This window comes from Panthera tigris, chromosome B4, assembly GCF_018350195.1.
Source record: "Panthera tigris isolate Pti1 chromosome B4, P.tigris_Pti1_mat1.1, whole genome shotgun sequence".
NCBI classification, from domain to species: Eukaryota; Metazoa; Chordata; class Mammalia; order Carnivora; family Felidae; genus Panthera; species Panthera tigris.
This window is the reverse complement of record NC_056666.1, coordinates 132,784,958-132,807,931: the sequence shown is the minus strand read 5'-3', so window position 1 is coordinate 132,807,931 and position 22,974 is coordinate 132,784,958. Positions and strand designations below refer to the sequence as shown.

The 22,974-nt window shown below is 38.7% G+C and overlaps 1 protein-coding gene across 2 annotated transcripts in view; it reads left to right on the top strand.

The window, feature by feature from the left end:
• Positions 1-22,974, top strand: part of SLC25A17 (solute carrier family 25 member 17) — a 46,964-nt gene that overhangs the window by 2,802 nt on the left and 21,188 nt on the right. The window contains exon 1 of one of the 2 annotated variants that reach the window (XM_042993357.1): positions 22,617-22,641. The exons of the other annotated variant lie outside the window; for it this stretch is intronic. The gene's annotated coding sequence lies outside the window, so the exon portion shown is untranslated. Of the gene's footprint in view, positions 1-22,616; positions 22,642-22,974 lie in introns of those variants that run through there. 2 annotated transcript variants of the gene reach the window in all.

The following is a 22,974-nucleotide window of genomic DNA, read 5'->3' as shown; positions in this document are numbered from 1 at the left end:
TGTTGCCTACTTTTCTCTTGTTACAGTCCTTTTTTTTTTAATTTTTTAAAATGTTTTATTTATTTTTGAGACAGAGAGACAGAGCATGAACGGGGGAGGGTCAGAGAGAGAGGGAGACACAGAATCTGAAGCAGACTCCAGGCTCTGAGCTGTCAGCACAGAGTCCGACGCGGGGCTCGAACTCACAGACCGCGAGATCATGACCTGAGCCGAAGTCGGACGCTTAACCGACTGAGCCACCCAGACGCCCCTCTCTTGTTACAGTTCTGCTTGAAATTATGCACCCTGAGTTTGCTAGGGTTTTTCTTTCTCCCATTAATGTAAACTCCCATTAGATTATCTAATACTTTTTAAGAATAATTTTTTTCTCTTGCTTTCCCTCAGAGTAGTAATGTTCCTAGCACATATCTGGGAAGTTGGATTGTGTTTTGTTATTTTTTTGAACTGTCATGCTTAAGGGTGTTCTCAAACTTTTGCGTTCTTTTTTTTTTTCAAATCCTTGTGTTAAGATTAAACATGTAATGCAAGCGCTAGTTTCTTCTGGTTGCTACTAAAGGGGAAAAAATGTCACTACAGTTGATAAAAAAAAAATGGCATTGCATTTAGTGCTATAGTATTATGGTGGCTTGTGTTTAATTAAATGTCCTGAGCATAGTGTTCAACCAAAGCTTTGAGATGACCAAGGAAAGTCCGCTTAGCATAAAGGTAAGAACACAAGTGTTGATGTGCCTGACTTGAGCCAGGCCGCCTGCGTTGGAATCCTGGCTCTGCCTCTCATAGCTGTGTGACTTGCCTAAAACTCCAGGCAAGGCTGCCTACAGTAGTTGCTTCTTCCCCCCCAAAGGATTGTTGGATTGTTGCTTAAGATGTTGATTTACAACCTTTTTGAGTTGACATGTTTCATGTTTATTCACTTCCAAGTTCTACATTCTCTCATCAAGTAGGACGTTCTGCATACACACACACACACTTTAAAAATTAAAATAAATTAATGATTTTGAGTGTTTTGTGGCACACTTTGGGGTAGTTGCAGATAATCTCGAGTATTTGAAAATTAGAATTGTTGGGGCGCCTGGGTGGCTCAGTTGGTTGAGCATCCGACTCTTGATCTCAGGTCTTGATCTTAGGGTCGTGGGTTTGAGCCTCATACTGGGAGTGGAGCTTACTTTCAAAAAAAAAAAGACTTTTACTATTTCAGGAGGATGCTGTAGCTCTAATTGATGACTATTATATGATACAATTAGTGGCCTCATAAACATTTCTCAAAATAGTATAATTAGATTCATAATTTTATCTTTTTGCTTCTCATCAGATTAGTTTTGAAAAATAGATTTTATTTGTAGAAATGTGGATTTGTAATTAAGGGAAATTTTATTAACCTACTCTTCACCTACCAATTTGAAGAGTGAAATTGGTTAGAATTGCCTAAATGAGGTTTAGACACTGAAACAGACTTTGTAATTGAAATGGCTAGTAATTAATTAGGGCACTTCTTTTTTTCCCTGTAGTTAATTTTAATTTTATTTTTTAATTGCATAATTTACGTTAAAAAAAATTTTTTTACATTTATTCGGGTTTTTTTTTTTTTTTTTTTTTTTTTTTTGAGAGATAGCAAACAGGGGAGGAGCAGGGAGAGACATACACACAGAATCTGAAGCAGGCTCCAGGCTCTGAGCCACCAGCACAGAGCCCGATGTGGGGCTCGAACTCACCAACCGTGAGATCATGACCTGAACCTTAAACTGATTGAGCCACCCAGGCGCCCTGTGTAATTTACGTGTTAAAAGAATCACATTTCATTGAGTAAATGATGACTATTAAAAAATTTAGATCATACAGAAATATAAAAGAGCCCTCCTCCTTTCTCCTTCCACTTTACCTTTTATTGCTTTGTAACTCAGAGCCCAGGCACACCTATCTTTAGAACTGTGTAAGAAGGCTTATTCCAAACATTTTTCTCCAGTTTGTATCAGAAGATAAAATTAGGTCCAGCTGCCCAACTCTGTGGCTCAACACTTAATATTATTTACACTGGACGTTTTACCGTATAGACTCAATTCCTACCTTTTAGAAGTAGAAACCAAGTAGAGGAACTTTTTGGTTTGCTGTAAAAGACCTTCTAAATATAAAGGTCAGTGAAAGAGTCCCTGTCCTCAGGAAGCTCTTCTTAAGTGTATAGTAGAGGTAATACACGGCCCCTGGTGGTAGTACTAGGGGAGAAGTGGTGGGCTGCATTTGTGAAGGTGATGGGAAGCCCCCAAACTTGATGTATTCAGGCCCAGTCTTGAAGGAAGAGTGGGAGTTTCCTAGGCAAAATGAAATAGGAGGGTGGTAAGAGACTTTTAGAACAAAAAACGTGTTCAAAGGTCCTGTGTAAATCAGCGTGCGGGGAATTTCGAGTTCTGTTTCTTCAAGTTTTCCTCATTCTGTTTTCTCTGTGTTTATATACAAATAAGCATTTACAAATAGATTTTTTTGTTTGTTTATATAACTGGTATTACAGAGTTGCATATCCTGGGTTTTTTGGTATGTTTATTTCAGAATATAAAGCATATCCCCATATGTATGAGGGTTCTCTGGTTGCAAACTGGAGAAACAGACTTTGAGTATTTTAACAACAACAACAAAAAAAAGTTTATTGGCAGGCTTTTTAGGAGCTCCCAGGATCAGTGGGCAGGCTGAAGACTTGAAGTAGGAGAGAACCATCATTTTCCGAAAAGATTTCTGAAGCAATCCCTGGAGAGTGTTGGGCGCTACCACTGGAATCAGTAGATTTTGTCCCTCTACAGCATTCTCAAGATTTAAAGTCATGGGAGAACCCCAGTTAGTTGTGCTCAAGATCATGTGCCGAGTCCTTGACTGTAACAGGTGGGGAAAGGAAGGGTCCGGCAAAAGGAACCTTCAGGGGCTCTTCAGCAGGTGTAGTGGAGGGTGGGCATCTAGATTTACCATCCTACCAAGATTGTACACAGTGGGAAGAGGTAAAGAAAATCAGGCTGCCCTTAGAAAAAGGAAATGATGCTGTGTGGCCCAAAACATCAGATATCCACTATATCATGTCATTAAAAAAGACTTCAAACAGCATTGTTTTTTTTTTAATATAAAATATTTTATCATGTAAGTGTTCCATAATTTATTTATGGTCATTTACATCATGTCTAACTTTAACTGTAGTAAACATTTGTACAATGTAAATGGTTTTTGTTTTTTTTGTTTTTGTTTTTATTGTTAAACTTACATCCAAGTTAGTTAGCATATAGTGCAAAATGATTTCAGGAGTAGATTCCTTAATTCCCCTTACACATTTAGTCCATCCCCCCTCCCACAGTCCCTCCAGCAGCCCTTTGTTTGTTCTCTATATTTAAGTCTCTTATGTTTTGTCCCCTTCCCTGTTTTTATATTATTTTTGCTTCCCTTCCCTTATGTTCATCTGTTTTGTATTTTAAATTCCTCATATGGGTGAAGTCACATGATACTTGTCTCTCCCTAACTAATTTCGCTTAGCATAATACCCTCTGGTTCTATCCACATAGTTGCAAATGGCAAGATTTCATTCTTTTTGATTGCTGAGTAATACTCCATTGTATATACCACATCTTCTTATCCATTCATCTGTCAATGGACATTTGGGCTCTTTCCATACTTTGGCTATGTACAGTGTAAATGTTAATGTGACCTCCCACAACCCTGTTATGAAGAATCTGTAGGATTGCTTAGTTAAGCGACTTCCCTGATGGCACTCATTAATTTATAGATGAGAAACAAAATGCTGTGTTCTGGATTCAGTTTAGTTAACTCATATTCTAACTTGTAAAATGTTAGTAGCCTCACAGGGTTTTGTGAATGTTAATAAAATAACATAAGTAAGATAGCTTTTATACTATCTGATACATAATAGGGGCCCAATAAATGGAAACTATTAATCATTTTGTGCACAACTCTGTCTTTTAAATTTATTTATTTTGAGAGAGAGTGCATGCATACGCTCACACAAGTGGGTGAGGGGCAGAGAGAATCCCAAGCAGGCTCCACACTGTCAGCACAGAGCCTGATGCAGGGCTTCATCCCACGAGCCATGAGATCATGACATGAGCTGAAATCCAGAGTCAGACACTTAACTGACTGAGCCACCCAGGCTCCCCCACAACTATGTTTTCTAATTTTCTGTGCATCCTAACTTGTTTGAGTTAATTTCATGTTATATTTAATAATAATATTTAGTATTTAGAATTCCCTGACTTTTTTTTTTTTTTAAGATTTTTTTTTAAAGTAATCTCTACACCCAACGTGGGACTTGAACTTGCATCTCTAAGATCAAGAGTCACATGCTCCACCAACTGAGCCAGCCAGGTGCCCCTAGAATTCCCTGACTTCTTAAACCCCTCTCACATCTATTAACAACCCCTAGACAGGCATTGTAACAAGTGGTTAAAAGTGTGGACTCTGAAACCAGACTGCCCGAGTTCAGACTCCAGCTCTGTCACTTAACCATCTGTGTGACTTTGGGCATGTCTCTCAATCTCTGCCTCAATTTCTCATCTATAGGAAGGGGAAAATAATAATAATACCCCCCTAGTAGGGTTGTTTCCGAGGCTTTTGGACAAGTATCTTTATTCTCTTACAGAGACAGGAAAATGGAAACAGGGATGTTAAATGATTTGGCCAGGGTTCCCAAAGAATTGGTCATAGGCAGAAGGCCAGAATCCAGGCCTTTTCTCTCTGCTTTGCCTAGCTGCCTTCTCTTCTTGTCTCATTCCTTTGTGTATTTCAAAACCAGGTTAGATTATCAGAAAACAAGTGACATTAAATATTAAGTATACACATGTATAACCAAACTGGAGGCACTTGGACACTAATTGTTTATTGGGAGTACTTTTTTTAATGTTTTATTTTATTTTATTATTTTTTTTTTTTAATTTTTTTTTCAACGTTTTTTATTTATTTTTGGGACAGAGAGACAGAGCATGAACGGGGGAGGGTCAGAGAGAGAGGGAGACACAGAATCGGAAACAGGCTCCAGGCTCCGAGCCATCAGCCCAGAGCCTGACGCGGGGCTCGAACTCACGGACCGCGAGATCGTGACCTGGCTGAAGTCGGACGCTTAACCGACTGCGCCACCCAGGCGCCCCAATGTTTTATTTTATTTTTGAGAGAGGGAGCATGAGCGCGGGAGGGAGATGGCCAGAGAGAGAGGGGGACAGAGGATCCAAAGCAGGCTCTGTGCTGACAGAGAGCTGGCTTGAACCCACAAACTGTGAGATCATGACCTGAGCCAAAGTCGGATGCTTAACAAACTGAGCCACCCAGGCGCCCCTTGTTGGAAGTACTTTAAACCACAGTTCTAACAATTCATATGTTCAGTTCTCTTTGAAAGGGTTTACTTTTCCACAGGTGATTCATTCACGCCCAGATTTAAATCTAGTGGCTCAGATTCCCATAGAATTAACTTAGGTTAGTATGTATCTGAGGGTATTATGTTACTTGGTTTAAAAACCTCAAAAGGAGGTAATTGGAGAAAGTCATTATCATATTATCTTTACTTCCTAGCTTGCTGTTTTATTTCATTTAGGCTTCTGCTAAATCATGATCGAATTATTATATAGTGTTTAGTCTTGAAGACTTCATTGCCTCACTACCCACCATCCGAAATATATCTTGATTTCTTAGTAAACCTTTTTTAAGACTTAATTTTTTAGAGCAGTTTTAGGTTCACAGCAAAATGGAGAAGAAGATACAGAGATTTCCCATATACCCGCAGCCCTCACCCATGCATGGCCTCCCCTATTATTAACATCCCCCCCTGGAGTGGACATTTGTTACAGTTGATAAACCTGCACTGATACATCATTGTCACCCAAAGTCCATAGTGCATATTAGTGTATATTCACTCTTGATGTTGTACATTCTGTGGGTTTGACAAATGTCTGATGACATGAAACCAGCATGAGAGTATCATATGGAGTACTTCCACTGCCCTAAAAATCTTATGTGCTCTGTTTATTCATCCCTCCTGACCCCCTTAATAAACTTTTCAGCTAACAGGGTCATTTCATTTCAGTTCTCCTAATCTTAAAGATTCTTATGCCATCTTTATGGAAATTATTTTCTAACTTTGCTTCTTTATGCTTGAATCAGAAAAAGGTTAAATAAAGGAAATTGTATTGCCATACATACAGTAGTTTATAACTTAATTTTTTTTTTAACGTTTATTTATTTTTGAGACAGAGACAGAGCATGAACAGGGGAGGGTCAGAGAGAGGGAGACACAGAATCTGAAACAGGCTCCAGGCTCTGAGCGGTTAGCACAGAGCCCGACGCGGAGCTCGAACTCACGGACCGTGAGATCGTGACCCGAGCCGAAGTCGGGTGCTTAACCGACCGAGCCACCCAAGCGCCCCTATAACTTAATTTTTTAACGTAAATGTGGTATAGATGCTGAAAAGTTTTGGAGTAAAAATTATCAATGTCATCTTGGGTCATTTATGTTTTCTTCTGAACCTGAGTTTTCTGAGCTTACTGGGGTTCCCAGAGAAGTAAATGTGGTAACACTTGTGGAGCACCTAGTGCAGTGTCTGGAGAAGTGTAGTAAGGCCATAATTTATTTATTTTTCAGATATATTCTTGTAAATACAAATATAGTATTTGTACCCAGTTTCAGAAATTAAATACAAGTGAAATTTGTTCTCTCTTCATATGATCAACTCTGTCCTTTCACTTGTAGCAGGTAATCTCACCTTTTATTCTCTAGATAAAATAGAGGCTTCTTGGGATGAGGTTTCTCACTTTCCATTTTGTCTTATTAAACAATCAATTGCAGTTGTACCCATATGTCCTATATTCTGCTGGCCTCAGAAAAAACAGATGTATCCAGTCTCTGCTACCTTTGATCTTGACCCTTCCCCCTTACTCCATCCCCAATTATGTGTTAGGACTTTACTCCATTAATTTTCACTTCTTTCCTATAGCTTTAACCTCTCTCCAGTGTTTGCTTCCCTTCAGCCCTCAAACATGGTTAGCCCTGTCCTGTCATACCAGTCTGGTCTGGAGACTTGCCTTTTTCTTTTTTTTCTTTTCTTTAAAAAAAATTTTTTTTTTTAGTCTATTTTTTGAGAGAGAGAGCAAGCGAGCAAGGGAGGTGCAGAAAGAGAGGGAGAGAGAGAGAATCCCAAGCAGGCTCCATGCGGTCAGCACAGAGCCCATGCAGGGCTCAGTCTTAGGAACTGTGAGATCACAACCTGAGCTGAAATCAAGAACTGGACGCTTAACTGACTGAGCCACCCAGGCACCTCCTTCTTTTTTTTTTTTTTTCTTAAGTTTATTTATTTTGAGAGAGAGAGAGAATGTGCACACAAGTGTGTGAGCAGGAGAGGGAGAGAAAGAGGGAGAGAGAGAGACTCCCAAGCAGGCTCCGCACTTCAGTGTGGAGATTTAATGAACCATGAGGTCATGACCTGAGCTAAAGTCAAGAGTAGGATGTTTAACCCACTGAGCCACCCAGGCTCCCAGAGACTGCCTTTTTCTTAGCTGCTGCTGGTTCTCCTAAGTTTTACTTAACGGATATTCTGTACTTACTACCTCTCCTACTCATCCAGGCTAACCACTGGAACTACTCTTCCAGAGGCCATCACTGACTTCCTAACGGTGACTTTTTTCATTCTTACTTGATTGGACTTTTTAGTTATTATTTTATACTGTATACTCTCCTACCTTCTTGAGGTGTCTTCTGAAAGAGTAGTTATTCTTTCTTTGTTAATAAATAAAATTACAGTTGTTATTTTGGAAGGAACTTAAGTAACCATTACTAATTTTAGGGTCCTGATTAATACTGAGTTCTAGTGCTAAAAGGTGCTATAAAAAGGATATAGGAACCAACATTTGTTGAGTGCCCATTGTGTACCTGGTATGATGCTAGGTGCTTTTTATTAATTATTTCTCACTTCTCACAGCAATCCTTGATAATTATGTATTGGCCCTAAAATTACAGATGAGGAAATTGAGGCATGGAGATTTGAAGTTATTTATAGTATGTACTATAACTGGGACCTGAACATTGGTTTGTTTTATCCCAAAGCTCATGCTTTTTTCCAGAAGACACTTAGGTGCATTCATTATCTATTAGGCCTTTTGTTTAACTTGTATGTTAAAGTTTTGTTTAACTCTGTGTATGGATATGAGAATTTGCTTGATTGCTTTATCAAGGGAAAGACATACTAACTCTGATAGGTAAATAACATTTTTGAGTATGAAAGCCACAGTGAGTAGCTTTCAATCTTTGGGATTTCATTAGCTTGAGATCTACCACTGAAAATGTATTTTAGTTGTTTTTCTTTCTAAAATAGCCCTTTTATCAAATAATGCCATGTACTCCCTCAGGGGATGCTGTACACTGATTTCAGTAGTGTTGTGACTCAACCACCATTTCTAGACTCTTCTCTGGAAATTGACTTTGGAACTGGCATTGCATTTTTTGACTATTTTTCATCCTTCAGGGGTGAATTAACATTTTGGAAATGGTTGAATTTGGTGACTTGGTTGGTAAGCTAACCTAAACGTTATTGTCCTTTAAAGGCATGATGCTCTACTTCTATATGTGTGTGTGTCCCTGTTATTCCCATAAGATTGCACATGCTTAGGGGACCACATCTTGACCAAGTTTACCCTATCGTCTCATTCTGACTCTTGTTTGTGGTGGTAGGTGTTTCAGCTCAACGGCATGTGTGTTTATGTTGGCCAAATAAAAAAATAGACTTTGAATGTTTATTGACCTTTTACAGGTCAATAAATGAATAAACCACTATATTTTGGATATGTAACCTGAAATGTAGATGCTGATACATTATTAAGGAATCCAGGTGCTGACTATGGGACTGTTCACAACAGAGAGAAACAAAAATGCCCTAAGCTGAAACTGGTGTATATGACTTGGTTTGCCATTTTTATCTCTAGCTATAATCTGTGTCCTTAAGCTGTAGTATGCTATTACCAACTGCCTAAAGACTTTTTTTTTTTTTTTTTTTTTTGCTATTTAGTCATTAATTAATTGTTAAGTTCCTGCCCTTGAGGTGCCCATAGTCTAATAAGGAAGACAAACTCATTAACAACTAAATACAGTACAGTGATTGCTGTGTAATAGAATTTTGTAGACAGGATGCACAATAGCATTAGAAGCATCAGGTGAGAGAGTAGTTAATTCATTGTCATCTGAAACTCACTATGTCCAAGATTGAACTAGTAATTTCTTAAAACTATATTCCTCAAATAACTTTCCTAATTCTGTCAATGGTATCTTCATTTCTTATGACTTTCCCTTCTCTCTTACAATCCATATCCAATAAATCAGAAAATACTATTCTTTTAGATCTTCTGGCAGATATCCCTTCTCCATTTTTTTAAGTTTGTTTATTTTGAGAGAGAGAGAGCGTGCACAAGTGGGAGAAGGGAAGAGAGAGAGAGAGAGAGAGAGAGAGAGAGAATCCAAGCAGGCTCTGCACTGTAAGCACAGAGCCTGACGCAGGGCTTGAACTCAACAAACCATGATATCATGACCTGAGCCGGAGTCTGATACTTAACTGACTGAGCCACTCAGGTGCCCCTCCTCCATCTTTTTACTGGTTGTATTTGTGGTCTGGTCTTTCAGGTTGTGAGCTCTTATTGTTGGTTACTTGGATGGCCCCCTAAAAGGCCTTTGGCATGTATTTTAATGAGATACCTGTGTAGTAAAGGTCTAAATTTAGATTTGTGGCTTTTTTCCTTCTTGATTTTGTCATTTTCCTGATTTTTATATACAGGGTAAAATGGTACTATTTAATGTCTGTTTGATTTTCTTTAGTATTACTGTACTAAATTTTATAAATTTTTTGGAGGTGGGTATTAAGTAGAAATAAGTTTCTTAGTTCACTTGTTGAATGTCCAGGGAACATGTAAGAGTGGTGTTATGCTATGAGTGATGTTATGTAGTAATAGATTTGAAATGTGAATATGTTACCAACCTGCCCTTACACAATTTTATCATGAAATAAGAACAAAATTGAATAAACAGCAAAGGAATAAACACATTCACAAAGATTTAAAAATATTTATTTGCCAAGACTAGCAATAGTCCATTGTAAAATACTTAAAATGAGATTTTGGTTTCTAACTAAGGAGCTAATCAAAGCATCTCCTGAAAACTTCCCTTTATAATTAAAAAAAAAACAAAAAAAAAACCCTGTAAAATATTTCTTTAAAAACTTTTTTTTTTTTTTACATTTATTTATTATTGAGAGATAGAGCATGAGCAGGGGAGGGGCAGAGAGAGAAGGAGACACAGAATCCAAAGCAGGCTCCAGGCTCTGAGCTGTCAGCACAGAGCCCGTTGTGGGGCTCGAACTCACAAACCATGAGTTCATGACCTGAGCTGAAATCGGACACTCAACCAACTGAGCCACCCAGGTGCCTCTGTATAAAATATGTCTTAAGACAACATGAAAGCATTAGTAAGGTGACAAGATAAGGAATTCTCAGACTAGAGAGTGAGTGAAGGCAGGACCTAGAGGGAAAGAGAACATTTGCCTTGCAAGAAGTGATTAAGCAGGTAAACATGAGCTTTAGATTTGTAGCTTTCAGAGATACAGAGAAGAGAAGGAACCCAATCTGCCTGTAGACAGGAAGTCCAGTAGCAGATCACCCAGTAAACCTGGAATCCCAATGGAATCTGCTGTAGCCATGAATGGAAAATAATCTTCCTCCTCCCCAGGAATATCAGCTGTCTCCAGTCTTGGCACTGTTTTGAGTAGGGAAATCACCACTGAAATTTCCCTCTTAGGTTGCAGCCTGAATTCTCACTACTTGGATGATTTGAAAACCTGAAGCCAGTAATTGAACTTAAAGTGATTCAGGTGTGTGGGACCCCAAAGTGCCTTGCAGAAATCCTTTCCAGAAGCACATTATGATGTTTAAAAGAATGCCCCAAAATAAAGTTGTCAGGGAAATGAGCAGTTCAAACTAAACTCACAGAGAAACAAGGCATTGTGAACAAAAACATAGCAGACAGCAACAACAATCGGAAAATGGAATTTTCAGTCACAATCTTAAGCTATTTAGTATGTATAAGAGAAAGAAAGACTACCAAATATGTGTGAGGGTACAAGAGACTAAGATTGGCTAAGCATACTTGAAAGTTAACCAAATAGAATATCTAGAAATGAAAAGTAAAATAACTGAAATTTGAGAGTGGAAGCATGATAGTCATGGGAACGCTGAATACTTATTTAAGCAAAATCACAGTTCTTAGAAGGATGGGACATGAAGAGGGTAGTAGAACAGAGCTAAATTGTCACTGTCTATAATATGAGATAAATAATGTCTGAAATTGATGAATCAAAAGATATTGGGATACTTTTTAATTATGTGGAGATATTTAAATTTCAAAAGAAATACCTAAAAGATGCTAAAATAATTGCCTGTGGGGAGGAAGATTGGGTAAAATGGAGAAGAGTGTGGAGGAACTACTGTATTTTGCCATTTGCATTACATGATTTTTTAAAACTATGTGCATGCTTTTGTTTTGATCAAATAAAAATTTAAAGGTAAGATAATTAGTGCATAGCTGTAAATTGATAATTGAAGTTGAGTAATAGGCTTATCAATAAATAAAAACAGGCTTATCAATATATTAGACACAACTGAAGATAGAATTAGCGATAGCTGACCCCTGATTCTCATTTGCAGCGATTGTAATCAGAACACTGTGGAGTGTTTTCTTCACTTTGCTGAGAGAAGATGACATCGCCCTAGAATGCTATATCCAGTGAAAATCTTTAAAACGTATGTGAAATGGGGTTGCCTGGGTGGTTCAGTCGGTTGAACGTCCAGCTTCAGCTCAGGTCATGATCTCACAGTTGACAAGCTTGAGCCCCGCATCGGGCTCTGTGCTGACAGCTCAGAGCCTAGAGCCTGCTTAGGATTCTGTGTCTTCCTCTCTCTCTGCCCCTCCCTCGCTCATGCTCTGTCTCTCTGTCTCGAAATAAATAAACATTAAAAAGCATGAATAAATAAAACATACGTGAAATAGAGACATTTTGAGACCATCAGAAACACTTTGCCACTAGCAAGATCTTCACGAGAAGAAATTCTAAAGGATGTTATTCATGCACAAGGCAGGTGATGCTGGATGAAAAGTATGAGATGGAAGAAGGGATGAAGAGTAGAAAAAGTGGTAAAATATTGCATGTGTCTAAATCTGAACAACTTTAAATGATAAAACAGATCAACTCATTGTTTGGTGGACGTTAAAAAAGAAACAAAAGAAGTTAGAATTAAAGTAGATAACAATAGCAGGAAGGTGGGTGGGAGTAAATGGAATTAAATGTCTATTGTTTGGGAGGAGGATAATCATATTAAATGTTTTTAGCATTGGTAAGTTAGGAATTTTTTGTGTTGTAATAACTGGATAGCTTGTAAAATTTTATACACACACATACCTCTCCAGAGGGAAGAAATTAAGTAAAAAGAAAAAAACCCAAAAAACCTCTAGTCAAATAAGAAAGCAGGAAAGGGCAGGAAAAGCAACAGAGAACACAAAATAAGATGGCAGCTTTATTATTTTTTAATGGTTTTTTTTTTAATGTTTGAGAGAGAGAGACAGACAGAACACGAGTGGGAAAGGGGCAGAGAGAGAGGGAGACACAGAATCTGAAGCAGGCTCCAGGCTCTGAGCTGTCAGCACAGAGCCCTCACGAACTGTGAGATCATGACCTGAGCTGAAGTTGGACACTTAACTGACTGAGCCACCCAGGCGCCCCAACAGCTTTATTTGTTTTTAAGTTAGTTAGTTAGTTAGTTAATTTATTTATTTTGTAAGAGAGTGCGGAGGGGCAGAGAGAGAAAGGGGGAGAGAGAGAATCCCAAGCAGGCTCCTCTATGTCAGCACAGAGCCCATTGCAGGGCTCTATCTCAATGAACCGTGGGATCATTATCTGAGCTGAACCCAAGAGTCAGATGCTTAACCCACTGAGCCACCCAGGTACCCCTAAGATGCCAGCTTTAAATCCAAATAAATGTCAATTAACTCAATGCTTTGGTTAAAAGAGAATGTACTAGATTGGTTTTTAAAAGAGAAAAATGCAATTTATAAAAGATAACGTTTAGAAAAAAAAAGATGCAGAAAGTTTGAAAGCAAAAATATAAGAAAAGACCTATCAGACAAATATTAACCAAATGAGAGCTATTAACATCGGACAAAATAGACTTTATAGCAGTGGCTATATCATTGAGAAAACTCAGTATGTCAGCAAAATAAAGCAGTTTTAAGTTTGTGTTCATCTAATAACAGTCTCAAAATGTTTAAAGCAAAAATTTAGGAATATACCAATCCATCATCAAAATGGAAGATATTAATATATCTCTCAGTAATTGATAAAACAAGTGAGGAGGGCTATAAAAATATAAAGGATTGAATAATGTATTTAACAAACTTGACCTAATAGACATATTCAGAACATTGTACCCAACAACTGCAGAATACACATTCTGTTTAAGCCAAACATGAAAAAGTTATCAAAATTGACCATTTACTTGGTTGTAAAACAAAACTTAGGGTTGAAATAGTACAGAATGAGTTCTTTTTTTTTTTAATTTTTTTTTTCAACGTTTTTTATTTTATTTTTGGGACAGAGAGAGACAGAGCATGAACGGGGGAGGGGCAGAGAGAGAGGGAGACACAGAATCGGTAACAGGCTCCAGGCTCCGAGCCATCAGCCCAGAGCCTGACGCGGGGCTCGAACTCACGGACCGCGAGATCGTGACCTGGCTGAAGTCGGACGCTTAACCGACTGCGCCACCCAGGCGCCCCCAGAATGAGTTCTTAAACCACAGTGCAATAAGTAGCAACCAACAACAAAAAGGTAACTTAAAACAAAAAGCATATATGTTTGGAAATTAAACACATTTCTGAAAGATCTATGGGTTAGAGAAGAAATCATAATGGAAATAAAATATTTAGAACTGAGTGATAGTGCAGATAGTGCATATTGAAACTTGGTACACTGAAGAATATAAACTATCATTGAAAAACATTAAAGACTTGAATAAGTGGGAAGACATCCCATGTTCATCGATTGGAAGACAATATAAAGATGGCAATAGTCCCCCAAAGAATCTACAATTCAGTACAATCCCTATCAAAATTCCAATTTGCTTTTTGTAGAAATTGATAAGCTGGTCCTAAAATTCATATGAAAATGCAAAGAATCCAGAAGAGTCAAAATAATCTTGAAAAAGAACAAAGTTGAAGGATTCATATTTCCCAATTTCAAAACCTAATACAGAGCTACAGTAAACAATAAATAGTGTGGTACTGGCATAAGGGTAGATAGATCAATGGAATAGAATTGGGAGTCTCAGAAAGAAACCCTCAATTTTTGTTCATTTGAGTTTTGGCAAGAATGTCAAGATAAATCAATGAGTAGTCTCTTTAATAAATGTTGCAGGCACAACTGGATATCCACACACAGAAGAATGAAGTTGGACCCCTACTTTACACCATACAAAAAAATTAAGTCAAAATAAACCACAGACCTAATGTAATGGTTTCTTGGATATGACACCAAAAGCACAAGTTTTTATATATATATATATATATGTGTGTGTGTGTGTGTGTGTGTGTGTGTGTGTGTGTATTGGACTTCATTCAAATTAAAACCTTTTTGTTCTTCAAAGACCCCATCACAAGGGGCGTCGATTGAGCGTCCAACTTCGGCTCAGGTCATGATCTTGCGTTTGTGGGTTTGAGCCCCCCATCAGGCTCTGTGCTAACAGCTCAGAGCCTGGAGCCTGTTTTGGATTCTGTTCCCTCCCCTGCTTACGTTCTGTCTCTCAGAAAACAAAATAAAGTGTTAAAAAAAAAAATGAAAAAAAGAAAAGACCCCATCAAGAAAGTAAAGACAACAGAATAGGAGAACATATTTATAAGTCCTATATCTGTTAAGGGTCTAGTATCCAGAATATATAAAGAATGCCTACAACTCAGTAATAGGCAAATACTCCAGTTAAAATATATACAAAGGATTTGAATAGCCATTTCTCCCATAAAGATATACAAGTGACCACTATACGTGAAAAGATGCTTGGCAGCATTAATTACCAGGGGAATGCAAATCAAAACCACAATGAGATACCATTTCACACCCACCAGGATGGCCATAATCAAAAGGACAGATAATAACAAGTATTGCAAATTTATGGGGAAGTTGGAGACTTCATATTTTACTGGTGAGAATTTAAAATTGTGCAGCACTGTGGAAAATAATTTGGTAGTTCCTCAAAATGTTAAACAGTTACCAGATGACCCAGCAGTTCTACTTCTAGAGAATTGAAAACCTATATTCAAAAAATTTGTACCCAAATGTTTATTGCAACATTATTCATAAAGCAGAAAAGTGGGAGCAACTCAAATGCATCAACTTGATGAATGGGTAAACAAAATGTGATGTGTCCATACAACAGAATATTATTCAGCCATAACAAAATGCAGTTCTGATTCTACAACATGGATGAGCCTTGAAAGAAGCTAGTCACAAAAGATCATGTATTATTTGATTCCATTTATATGAACTATCCAGAATAGGCAAATAGAGACAGAAAATAGATTAGTGGTTGCCAGGGTGTGGGAGAAGGAGAGAATGGAGAGTATTTGCTAATGGGTACAGGTTTCCTTTTGGGATAATTAAAATGGAATTAGTGGTGATGATTGCACTTCTGTGAATATATTAAAAACCACTGAGTCATAAGGAAAAAAACCTATCAGACACAGCTAAAACACTTGGAAATGAATAGCCTTTAAATCAAGTTTGGAAAAGAAGAAAGACTTAAAATTAATCAACTAGGCATCCGTCTCAAGAAGTTAGATAAAAATATCAAATTTAGGGGTGCCTGGATGGCTCAGTTGAGCATCTGACTTCGGCTCAGATCATGATCTCATGGGTGGTGAGTTCCAGCCCCACATTGGGCTCTCTGCTGTCAGTGCAGAGCCTTCTTCAGATCTTCTGTCCCCCTCTCTGCTCCTCCCCTGCTTGCATTCTCTCTCTCTCTCAAAAATAAGTAAACATTTAAAAAAATTTTAATTATATCAAAATTAGACCAAAGAATGGAAAAGAGGGGTGCCTGGGTGGCTCAGTTGGTTAAGCCTCTGCCTCCTGATTTAGGCTCAGGTCATGATCTCACAATTTGTAAGGTGGAGCCTTATGTCAGGCTCTGCACTGACAGCATGGGACCTGCTTGGGATTCTTTTTCTCCCTATGTCTCTCTCTGCCCCTCTCCTACTCTGTCTCTCTCTTAAATAAACATTAAAAAAAATAATCCTTTAATAAATGATTAGGTCTAAGGTGATAATTGTAGGCTATACATATTCTTCTTAGAGTTACTTGCCTTTTATTTTATTTTTTTTTTAATTTTTTTTAACGTTTTATTTATTTTTGAGACAGAGAGAGACAGAGCATGAACGGGGGAGGGGCAGAGAGAGAGGGAGACACAGAATCGGAAGCAGGCTCCAGGCTCTGAGCCATCAGCCCAGAGCCCGACGCGGGGCTCGAACTCACGGACCGTGAGATCATGACCTGAGCTGAAGTCGGACGCTCAACCGACTGAGCCACCCAGGCGCCCCGCCTTTTATTTTTTTTAATGTTTACTTTTTATTGAGAGAGAGAGGGGGAGAGAGAGAATTCTAAGCAGGCCCAGCGCTGTCAGCACAGAACCTGATCCCACGAACTGTGAGATCACGACCTGAGTTGAAACCAAGAGTCAGGCACCCCCTAGAGTTACTTGCCTTTTAGAGAATTTCCTGGAGAGGACAGTGGGCAGCCCAAAGGTAGTTGATGTTTTCAGTTGATGTCACAATGGCATAATGCAGTTGAAAGGGATATTAGAAGTGATGCGTTAAATAATTGTTCATAATGTACAGTTATATTCAGTGGCATGTTTGTAACAGCAGTTCTCAAACTTTTTGGTCTCAAACTTTTTTTTTTAATTTTTTTTTTAATGTTTATTTATTTTTGAGACAGAGACAGAGCATGAACAGGGGAGGGTCAGAGAGAGAGGGAGACACAGAATCTGAAACAGGCTCCGGGCTCTGAGCTGTCAGCACAGAGCCCAATGCGGGCTCGAACCCACAGACCGCGAGATCATGACCTGGGCTGAAGTCGGACGCTCAGCCGACTGAGCCACCCAGGCACCCCCGTCTCAAACTTCTTATACTCTTAAAAATTATTGCAGACTCTGAAGAGCTTTTGTTTATGTGGTTGTAACTATCAATATTTATTAGAAATTAAAATTGAGAAATCATTAGGTATTTCTTTATTAACAATATTAAACCTGTTACATGTTAACATATATAACATTAAAAAAATCATTTTTCCCTTGGGGCGCCTGGGTGGCGCAGTGGGTTGGGCGTCCGACTTCAGCCAGGTCACGATCTCACGGTCCGTGAGTTCGAGCCCCGCGTCAGGCTCTGGGCTGATGGCTCAGAGCCTGGAGCCTGTTTCCGATTCTGTGTCTCCCTCTCTCTCTGTCCCTCCCCCGTTCATGCTCTGTCTCACTCTGTCCCAAAAATAAACGTTGAAAAAAAAAATTATAAAAAAAAAATCATTTTCCCCAAAATAGTAAAAATAGCAACATTATTATTATATATTTTTGCAAACCTTTCTAATGTTTGGCCTAAGAAAAGATAGCTGGTTCCTTGTATCCGCTTCTGTATTCAGTCTCTTACAATATCACATAGCCTGTACCCTCTAGAAAACTTCACTACATGCTGTGAGCAAATGAGAATGAAAAGGCAAATAATGTCATAGTGTTCCTATGAAAATACTTTTAATCCTGTGGACCCCTACAAAGTGTTTGAGGGCTTCCAAGGAGCCCCAGACCATACTTAGAGAATTCCTAGGCTATATTTTCTTGTATTCTGATATCTTTAAAAATATATATTTGCCTAAACTATGTGTTAGCTAAAACTAACACATGCTTATTGTTAAAAAAAAGTTAATAATTACGTGGAGGGTCAATGAGGGAAATGGGGTTACCTTTCATTCCTTTCCTCTCCTCACATATTCACTGTTAAGTTTTTGTGTGTGTGTTTCCCAGATTGTATGTGTGTGTTGTGTACACTTTTATTTATTTTTTTGAAGTTTATTTATTTTTGGGAGAGGGAGTGTGCATGCATGTGACCACGGGCAGGGTAAGGGCAGAGAGAGAAGGAGAGAGAAAATCCCAAGCAGGCTTCATGCTGTCAGCAGAGCCCAACGCAAGGCTCACTCTTGGAAATCATGAGATCATGGCTTGAGCCGAAATCAAGAGTCGGATGCTTAACTGACTGAGCCATTTAGACACCCCGTATTGTGTTCACTTTGATAAGTGGAAGAGAAGAGTCAAGTTAAAAATCATTTATGTCTTGACTGAAAAAAGATTGAGAATAAGATAGAACCGTGAACAGGGAACTAGGTGTCCGAGAGCTCTGGGTTCTGACTCAGCCTCTGTCACTCGGGCTTTGGGCATACCTCTTCACCATCCTGGCTCAGACTCCTCAGTTCTCAGGTGACAGGACTCCACACAAGGTGATCCAGGTGCCACTGCCATGTAGGAATTAATTTATTTCCCAAGATCTAATGGTTAAATGCCAGAGAGGGATGGTAGAAAGTTGTAACTAAAAATATTTCCTCCTGGTGAGACACCAGAAGGTTGTTTCTCTGGAAATGGATTCTTTTAAATTGTAATTAATATTCAGCAGTAGAACTCCCACTCAGATGGTTAGAATTCAGTGGGACTCAAAATAATGGATTTATTTTTATGCCTCTCTGGCACAACAGTATTGTACATCGTGGTTATCGTCTCAGTATTTTGTGCCTTCTAGTTTTATGTCAGTGAACAGACAGTCCTAGGGAGGGGGAAAAAAAAACCACTGAGTATTTATGAAAGAGGAATTTAATGCAAATTCTAAAAAGTCATGTGCTTACATAGCTTGGCATAAGACTCGCATCTATAATAAATATTGTCCTTCAGGTAGCAGCTGCTTAGGAAAACGAAAGCAGTCATCTGTGTGTTTGCTTGGTGAGGAGACAAATATAGCAAATCCCCAATGTACAGAATAGCTGTGTTCCAGATTTATCTTTAGCATTTTGAATACATTTTCTCATGGATGTTCGGTTTATTTATAGGTGCATACAGTCATACATGAATTAACAAGTTCAGGGCTTATGCTATGCCAGGCTCTATGCTGAGTTTCCAGACTGGTACACAAAAAAAGATTTGACACCTAAAATAGGTCCCATACTAGCCCCCTTTTTTTTCTTTTCCAGTAATTTTTGGTAGTATATTAGTAAAATTTTTTTCAAGTATTAATTACAACAGTGGTTAAGAGCGTGAACTCTGGAGCCAGGCTGTCAATGTTCAGACACAGATTCTGCCACTTACAAAGTGTGTAACTTTAGGAAAAGTTATAAAACTTCTTGGTGTTTTTTTTTTCCCTCATGTATAAAATGGAGAGAATACTAGTACATACCTCATCAGGTTGTTGCGAGGATTAAGTGTTTTTGTTTTTGATTGTATAATTCACATAATATAAAATTAACCATTTTAAAGTGTACAGTTCAGGGGCACCCATCTGGCTCAGTCCAAAGAGCATGCAACTCTTGATCTCGAGGTCCTAAATTCAAGCCCGATATCGGGTGTGGAGATTACTAAAAAACAAATAAACTTTAAAGTGTACATTTCAGCAGTACTTAGTACATTCACAGTGTTGTGCAACTCCTACGTCTGTATCATTCCAAAACATTTTGAATAAACACAACGTAGTATATATACACAATCGAATATTACTTGGCCATAAAAAGGAATGAAGTACTGATACATGCTCCAAAGTGGATAAACCTTGAAAACATCATGCTATGTGAAAAAAGTCATACACAAGAGGTCACATTTTGCATGAGTGTTTTTATATGAAATATCAGAGTCAGGGTTGAGTGGAGGGGGAAATAGAACATGCCTGCTTTTCTTTTGAGGTGATGAAAATCTTTTGGAATTTGATAGAGGTCGTGGTTGCACGACATTGTGAATATACTAAATGTCACTGGTATACTTTAAAATTTTTTTTTTGTTTTTTTTGTTTTAGTGTTTGGTGTGTGTGTGTGTGTGTGTGTGTGTGTGTGTGTGTGTGTGTGTGTTTTGTGAGAGCACGAGCAGAAGGGGGCAGAAAGAGGGAGACAGAGGATCCAAAGCAGGCTCTGTGCTGACAGCAGTGAGCCCGATATGGGGCTCCAACTCACCAACCATGAAATCATGACCTGAGCTGAAGTCGGACGCTCAACCAAGCCATCCAGGCGCCCTGAATGGCATACTTTTAAATGGTTAATATATGTTATGTGAATCCCACTTCAATTTAAAAGTGGTAATGAAGCCACTTGATCAATTAGACTGGCAAAAGATTCTTAGGCGACCAAAGCCAGCATCTGCTTAATTCTGAGGGTTTCTACTCTTCTTTCTGTCTCCAGTTGATTTCCCTTACTTTCTTGTGAGCTCAGCTAAGCATTTAAAGGATGTTTGTTATATTTTTTTATGTTATGTAACAGTACTAGGTATTTTGCACCGTGTTGTCTAGACCACTATATTGCTGGAAATGGAAGCCCTCATTTCACCCTTAAATTTTTAACTCTCACATTTAAACTTAGGTTTTCTAACAAAACCTGGAATAAATGTGTGTGTCTGTGTCTGTGTCTTCTCCTTAAATAGGTAAAACTGGTAAGCTTTTCATTTCCTCCCCATTCCACACTCCTCCCCCCTGCCTATGCGTGTTTACTGCTGCTGGCCTCCAGGGGAATGTGATGAAAAGGTGGCATTGTCTTCCTGCAGGGTATGACAATGGCAAGCTTTCTGGTCTCTAGAGTTTTTCCTAGTTTCTCCCATTCTGACTGAGTGTTCCTGACAGATAAACCACCTGACACTGAGACACCTGACTTCAGTTGTTAGGGTACCCAACTAATCAACCAGAACGTCACCCCAGAGCTCCCTTCTGCTTCCCAATCCTCATTCCCACCATTTGTAGTAATCCTGTTGTATTAGAGTTCTATTGCTGCTGTAACAAATTACCCCAGATTAAGTGGTTTAAAACAACACAGATTTTATATCTTTAGGTCCGTAGGTCAGAGGTCTGATGCAGGTCTCACTGAGCTACAATCAAAGGTGTCAGCAGGGCTGTGTTCTTTAATGGAGGCTGTAGGGGAGAATCCATTTCCTTGCCTTTTCTGGCTTCTGAAGACACTTGTATTCCTTGACTAGTGGCCCCTTTGTCTAAAAGCCATCAGCAGTGGTTGAACCTGCACATTGCCTTACTCCACGTATTCTTCTAGCTCCTTCTACTTTTTTTTTTTTTAATTTTTTTTTTTTTCAACGTGTTTTATTTATTTTTGGGACAGAGAGAGACAGAGCATGAACGGGGGAGGGGCAGAGAGAGAGGGAGACACAGAATCAGAAACAGGCTCCAGGCTCTGAGCCATCAGCCCAGAGCTTGACGCGGGGCTCGAACTCACGGACCGCGAGATCGTGACCTGGCTGAAGTCGGACGCTTAACCGACTGCGCCACCCAGGCGCCCCTATCCTTCTACTTTTAAGGACCCTTGTGATTACATTGGACCCAGTCACATAATCCAGAATAATCTCCCTATTTTAAAGTTGGTGATCAGCAACCTGCCATGTAATACAATGTGTTCACAGGTGCTGAGGATTAGGCCATGGACATCTTTCAGGGGACTGTTCTGCTTACCACACCTATCTCCTGTGCATTTTGTCTGTGAGTTCTTTCAAAATAGCCTCACTCTGCTATCCTTTTAATTTCTGGTCCACCAATAGACCCTTCTTTGTTTTTCTATACAACACTTTCATATATAAGCCTTTTCTGTGATTATTAGTGATTGGAATGAGGGAGGAGGCAATGCTGGGTTTTCAGTTCACTATCTTGATCTAGTCTTTCCACTACTAATAAATTTTACACTTGATCTTAGTCAAAAGGCCGAGAAACAATTCCAGTACTAATAAATTTTAAAAAGCTTTTTAGTTTTACTAAATTTGAACTCGTTTTACTAGATTTGAACTTTTTATGTTAGTTCCTGAGGAGGTAATAGACCATTGAGCTCTTTGGACTGGCTGTTCTCTTTATCTTGGTGTAAGATGTACTTCCCTTTAAGATTTCAAGGTAGGTAGGCAGGGGTTTCTAAGTTAGGAACTTTGGGTGTATGTTTAAAGCTGGCAAGGAAGAGGAATGGAGATGTCCCAGTTGTTTGAAAAAGTTTCCAGACAGGATTTTTCTGCCTGAAATGCCCCGTTTATGCAATACCGGCATGGACACGTAGTACTATGCAATAGGAAAAAAAATGCCACAGCCTTAATAACCTTAGTAAGCATTGTCCAGTCCTCATTTTTCTTGGAAAAGAAACCTTAGTAAGCATTTGCAGTCCTCATTTTTCTTGGAAATTGCCTGTAACGTGAGCAAGGATGCCAGAAACATCTCTGTAGACTATAAACCTTTGTAGGTCCAGTGTTCCTTGGGACATCAAATATTACCTAGTCCTTACCAGAAAAGAACATTTATATTGGAGTCATCAAAAAAGCATAAATAACTGAAGGGTAAGTTGAATAAATATTTCATTAATCTATGTTATCCAAAGAGATAGAGTGAATAGTCTTATAATCCTGTAGAGGAGACATATAAACAAGCGCCGTGGGAACACGGAGCATGAACAACATATAGTAATGTAACCTGATAGGCAGGGGGTGGTAACATTCAATCTGAGGTTTGAAGCATTCTAATAGGACAATACAGTGCTCTCCCTTGTCAAACAGGCTGACCTATTTAAATAGCTAAGCGATCTGGCATATGTTTCTTATCTATAAAGTTGACCTAATTTCCAGTTGTTACCATGATTAAAATATTGTACATAACCATTATTAGATCAGTAG